Source organism: Gadus chalcogrammus, chromosome 12 (assembly GCF_026213295.1).
Source record: "Gadus chalcogrammus isolate NIFS_2021 chromosome 12, NIFS_Gcha_1.0, whole genome shotgun sequence".
Lineage (NCBI taxonomy): Eukaryota > Metazoa > Chordata > Actinopteri > Gadiformes > Gadidae > Gadus > Gadus chalcogrammus.
Window position 1 is genome coordinate 10,838,008 of NC_079423.1, and position 5,000 is coordinate 10,843,007.

At 47.0% G+C, this 5,000-nt stretch overlaps 2 non-coding genes across 2 annotated transcripts; both read left to right on the forward strand.

Moving 5' to 3' along the window:
* The first annotated feature begins 4,044 nt into the window (after positions 1-4,044).
* LOC130401353 (5S ribosomal RNA) lies at positions 4,045-4,163 on the forward strand. The gene has a single exon (XR_008903815.1). It is a non-coding gene; the product is annotated as a 5S ribosomal RNA (ribosomal RNA).
* Positions 4,164-4,692: 529 nt separating this feature from the next.
* Positions 4,693-4,811, forward strand: LOC130395476 (5S ribosomal RNA). The gene has a single exon (XR_008898529.1). It is a non-coding gene; the product is annotated as a 5S ribosomal RNA (ribosomal RNA).
* Positions 4,812-5,000: the final 189 nt, after the last annotated feature.

A 5,000-nucleotide genomic window follows, 5' to 3' on the forward strand; every position in this document is an offset into this window, starting at 1 on the left:
GCCTACAACCCATCACCAACACCGGCCATTCTCACCACCCGATCTTCACCCCATCCGCAGCTGCCACCTGCGAAACATCAGGCACGCCCACCCCAAAAGCGAGCGCCACAGGACTAGCCGCAGTTATCTCCCCCACCACCTGCAATGGCGAGGAATAATACGGTTCTAGTAGATCGACATGACAGTGTTGTTTTCTCTTCCTGTGCTCAGGAGTAGACACTGCATAGTTACTCTTCGAGATTTTACGCAGGACAGTGAACGGACCAGAGTATTTCGCCCCAAATGGCGAGCCCAGAGTGGGTTGTAGCGGCGCAGGTTTAATGGACACATTTGGTTTACCTGCCAGTTGACAAGTATAACCAGCTTTAACGTACCCCGCTACATCTCTTTTAATACGTGGCCAATAGAAATGCTGCAACACACGATCGTAGGTCTTTCTCACCCCAAAAAGTCCAGACGCGTCCCCGTGCGCAGTTTTCAACCCTACATCACGGTACTCTACAGGCATCACCACCTGCAACACCTGATCTGCCCCACCCGTGTCTTCCTGAGGTGACCACCTGCGCACCAATAATCCATCCTTGATCGAATACCCATGCTCGGCTTGATCAGTGGCAAATGCAAAATACTTCTCAAGACTTGGACCATTCTTCTGTGCGCCAATTATCTCACTGTCAACTCTCACGGCCAATGGTGGTAACTCTGGGACAAACACTTTACCTGCACCAGTCTTGGACACATCAAACGACTTCTCTGTCTGCGCACGAGCCATCGCTCGCGTCACAGCGCAGGCAGAGAACATCTCTGGGAAATCCAGAAGACATTTGTCCGGCTCTGCTGATGCTGCAGTTACTGATTCCACCACCGGAAAATGACATGACTTCTCAGGCCATACGCAATCCCCCCCCAAATTATTTCCAATAATCAGGTCAACATCATCTACAGGCAGAGTCGGACGTACAGCGATAATCACTTCGCCATTCACAAATCCAGAATGTAACTTAATTTTGTGCAATGGCACTGGAAACGGATGAAGGCCAATTCCCCGAATCAGAACACAGCTCCCAGTGTCCGATAAAGAGGAGAAAGGCAAAGACGATTGACATATAAAACTCTCAGATGATCCTGTGTCACGCAGTATTTTTACTGGCACTATACGATCATCTCCCATAATTGACACAAACCCCTCTGTAATGAAAGGAGCATAGTTAGACATGGTTGTTCCTTTAGGTTCATCATCCAAATGCGCAGCAGGAATCGAAGCCACACAGCCGACGTCCTTGACTTCCCTATTCATTTCTGTAAACCTACTCTTTCTGCGTGCAAGCAAAGCTGGACAATCAATTTTCCAATGGCCCAATTGCCAACAATAATTACATTTATTGTCTTCTTCACTTTTGCTATGAGGCACAGAAACCAACCTTCCAGGAGGACCCACATTTCCACGAACCACCTGCGCATCAACGTCGAGGTGATCTTTGCGGTGGTCGCGGTCATCTCTGCGATTGTCATACCGTTGCGAGTAGTCTCGTACATAGGCTAATTGATTCTTGTGAGTCAACACATAGCCATCAGCGAGGACAGCAGCCTCGGCTGCGGTCTTCACGTTATGCTCGTTAAGATATGTAACAATGCGTTCTGGCACTATGTTTTTGAACTGTTCCAGCATCACTAAATTACGCAAGCCATCGAATTCAACAACACCCTCTGCAGTGAGCCAGCGATTGAAAAAACTTGCGAGCTCCCTGGCTACCTCCGAATGAGTTTGCCTTTCGAATTTTCGTAAATTGCGAAAACGCTGTCTGTATGCTTCTGGAACAAGTTCATAGCACTTCAGCACAGCCTCTTTTACTTTATCATAACTTCTCCTTTCTTCAAAAGTCAAAGCCACAAACGCTTCTTGTGCCCGGCCAATTAGAACAGTCTGTAACAGCAGAGTTTTATCCTCGCTACTCCAATCTTGATTTTCAGCAACATTTTCAAATAGTGAAAAGAAGACATCGGGATCACGCTCATTGAACTTGGGAAGGAACTTAATCATACTTCCCAAACCTGAATGCTGACCGGCACTGCCTCTACCCTCAGCTTCCAACTTAAGCCTGGTGCGCTCAAGCTCTCGAGCTTGCTCTTGTTCATGCTCGGTATGCTTAAGCCGCTCCATCTCAAGCAATCGATCTTTCTCTCTTTCGAAAGCCTCGATCCTCTTCTGCTCCAACTCCTGCACCACCACCCATTTCTTATGTTCTAACTGCATTTGCAAAAGTTCTTTTTGCTCATCAAACGTTAGTTGACTCATGTTGGACAACGGTTGGTCAGGCACCGTCAATGACGTTAGGTCTACAGGTGTAACCCCAGACAACACCCGTTTCTCCTTTAAACGCTCCCGAAGGAAATCCACTAACTGATCTTTATTAGCCCTCTTTGGAATGGTCACCTCAATCACATAATAATCTGCTACACAAAACAACTGCTCTTTTGTCAACGCTACCAATAACCTCTCTGATGGAGCAGCCAAAAAGTCATCATATCCACTCATTATACAAGCCCACAAATGATACAATCACATGTCAATGTACACAATCCAAAAGCAGAACTAACCATCGGTCTTCCACTAATTATCCAATAATCTAACCACATAGCCCAAACAAAAGAAAAACTATAATGCAAAGTGAAATCAAATCACGCAGAAGAGCAGACCAATCGGAGCCCTCCCCCTAAACACCTACCCCCACTAACCTATCTTCGCACTGAGTCCAAGGACCAGGATGATTACATCATTTCCTCACCAAACGCTGCTGAAGCCCGTGCCGTCCCGACAAAGCCAATGCGGTCGGTTCTCCACAGCGGTGCCCTGGCCCAGAAACAGTGACACGGCAGCCTATAAACCCAGCGCGGAAGCGCTCTAGAATGGGGACGACAATGGCTCCAAATGACTGGTCGCTCCACTACGAGAAAAGCATTCCCCCTCTCAAAAAACAAACAAAAACCATATGTGGCTAAATGAAAGCTCCCCAATTTTTCCTCAAAACCAAGCTTAACCAAAGAATAACCAGCGATGATCTCCCCAAATCAAACAATCGGCGTTCCGAAGCCGGTAGACCCAAACTACGCCTACCCCGACTTCATTCACAAAACGTAAACGCCGATCACGTGACTACACCGCACTCAGCTGTTGAGTGGGAATTAGAGTAAACCTACCAAATTTCCACCAAATTCAGGGTTACAATACGGCTGGACGAGCCCCCATTATGTCAGGACCACTTGGCTCGAGTAGAGCTGACATAACAAAGGGAGCCACGCTGGTTGTAAAGATGGAACAATTATTTATTTAAAGTGCTAATGCCAAAACCTTATCAGTAAGGGGAAGCCAAACCAAAAGTGTAGTGCATATCAGTAGATGTAATATAAAGCAAAGTGAGGTAAAGATGAGGAGCGAAGATGCAGCCAGCCCTTCCCCGTCAGGCCATAGCAGTAGTGAGAGAGACCGAGCCGACGGGAAAGGCGTCTTTTATCTCCAGCTCAATCAGCCCAGCCATCAGCCCGGCACGACCAACAGAGACAGCTCCCCCTAGTGGCGATAGAAAGAACACGGACACGGAACACGGACAACCATGACACGCCAAGCAAGGCAGGCAGAGAGGCACATCCAGCACGGCAAAGCTGGGCGTGACATACTGCCAGCAGGGAGCACCAGAGAGCTGAACCGACAGCTGTACAGTTCTTAAACTTTCACCAACACAAACACGCACGCTCACTTCAGATCATGGGAGGACGTCAAAAAATCACCACCCATTCTCTGACACTTTAACCGTTAACCTTGGTTCAAACATTTAACATCACACGCACATGCAGTGTATTTCAGATAATTAATGAATTCAGATGTCACAATGATCGTTTACATGGATAAGGAGTCCTACTGAATCAATTACTGCCGTTTATATCTAACTAATGATTGTTTTTGTAAGAGTGTAACGTCGAGCCTCAGCAGCTTTCTCACTCCTTATGTGCTACTGTATAAAACCTGGTTTTGCGCCTGCACTAATTGCTTACGGCCATACCACCCTGAACACGCCCGATCTCGTCTGATCTCGGAAGCTAAGCAGGGTCGGGCCTGGTTAGTTCTTGGATGGGAGACCGCCTGGGAATAACAGGTGCTGTAAGCTTTTTCTTTTTCAACTCGAGCTCATTGCCTCCGTGGCCTACCGTGGCGTACCGTGACCTGATGTTTACTGCCAACCGCTTTGGAGGATTTAAGCAACATACAAAAACTGACAACGTCTCTCAAAACTGTTTTTGTGAAACATGAGGACAGTATAGTGATACTGCCAGCAGGGAGCACCAGAGAGCTGAACCGACAGTTGTACATTTCTTAAACTTTCACCAACACAAACACGCACGCTCACTTCAGATCATGGGAGGACGTCAAAAAATCACCACCCATTCTCTGACACTTTAACCGTTAACCTTGGTTCAAACATTTAACATCACATGCACACGCAGTGTATTTCAGATAATTAATGAATTCAGATGTCACAATGATCGTTTACATGGATAAGGAGTCCTACTGAATCAATTACTGCCGTTTATATCTAACTAATGATTGTTTTTGTAAAAGTGTAACGTCGAGCCTCAGCAGCTTTCTCACTCCTTATGTGCTACTGTATAAAACCTGGTTTTGCGCCTGCACTAATTGCTCACGGCCATACCACCCTGAACACGCCCGATCTCGCCTGATCTAGGAAGCTAAGCAGGGTCGGGCCTGGTTAGTACTTGGATGGGAGACCGCCTGGGAATTCCAGGTGCTGTAAGCTTTTTCTTTTTCAACTCGAGCTCATTGACTCCGTGGTGTACCGTGACCTGATGTTTACTGCCAACCGCTTTGGAGGATTTAAGCAACATACAAAAACTGACAACGTCTCTCAAAACTGTTTTTGTGAAACATGAGGACAGTATAGTGATACTGCCAGCAGGGAGCACCAGAGAGCTGAACCGACAGTTGT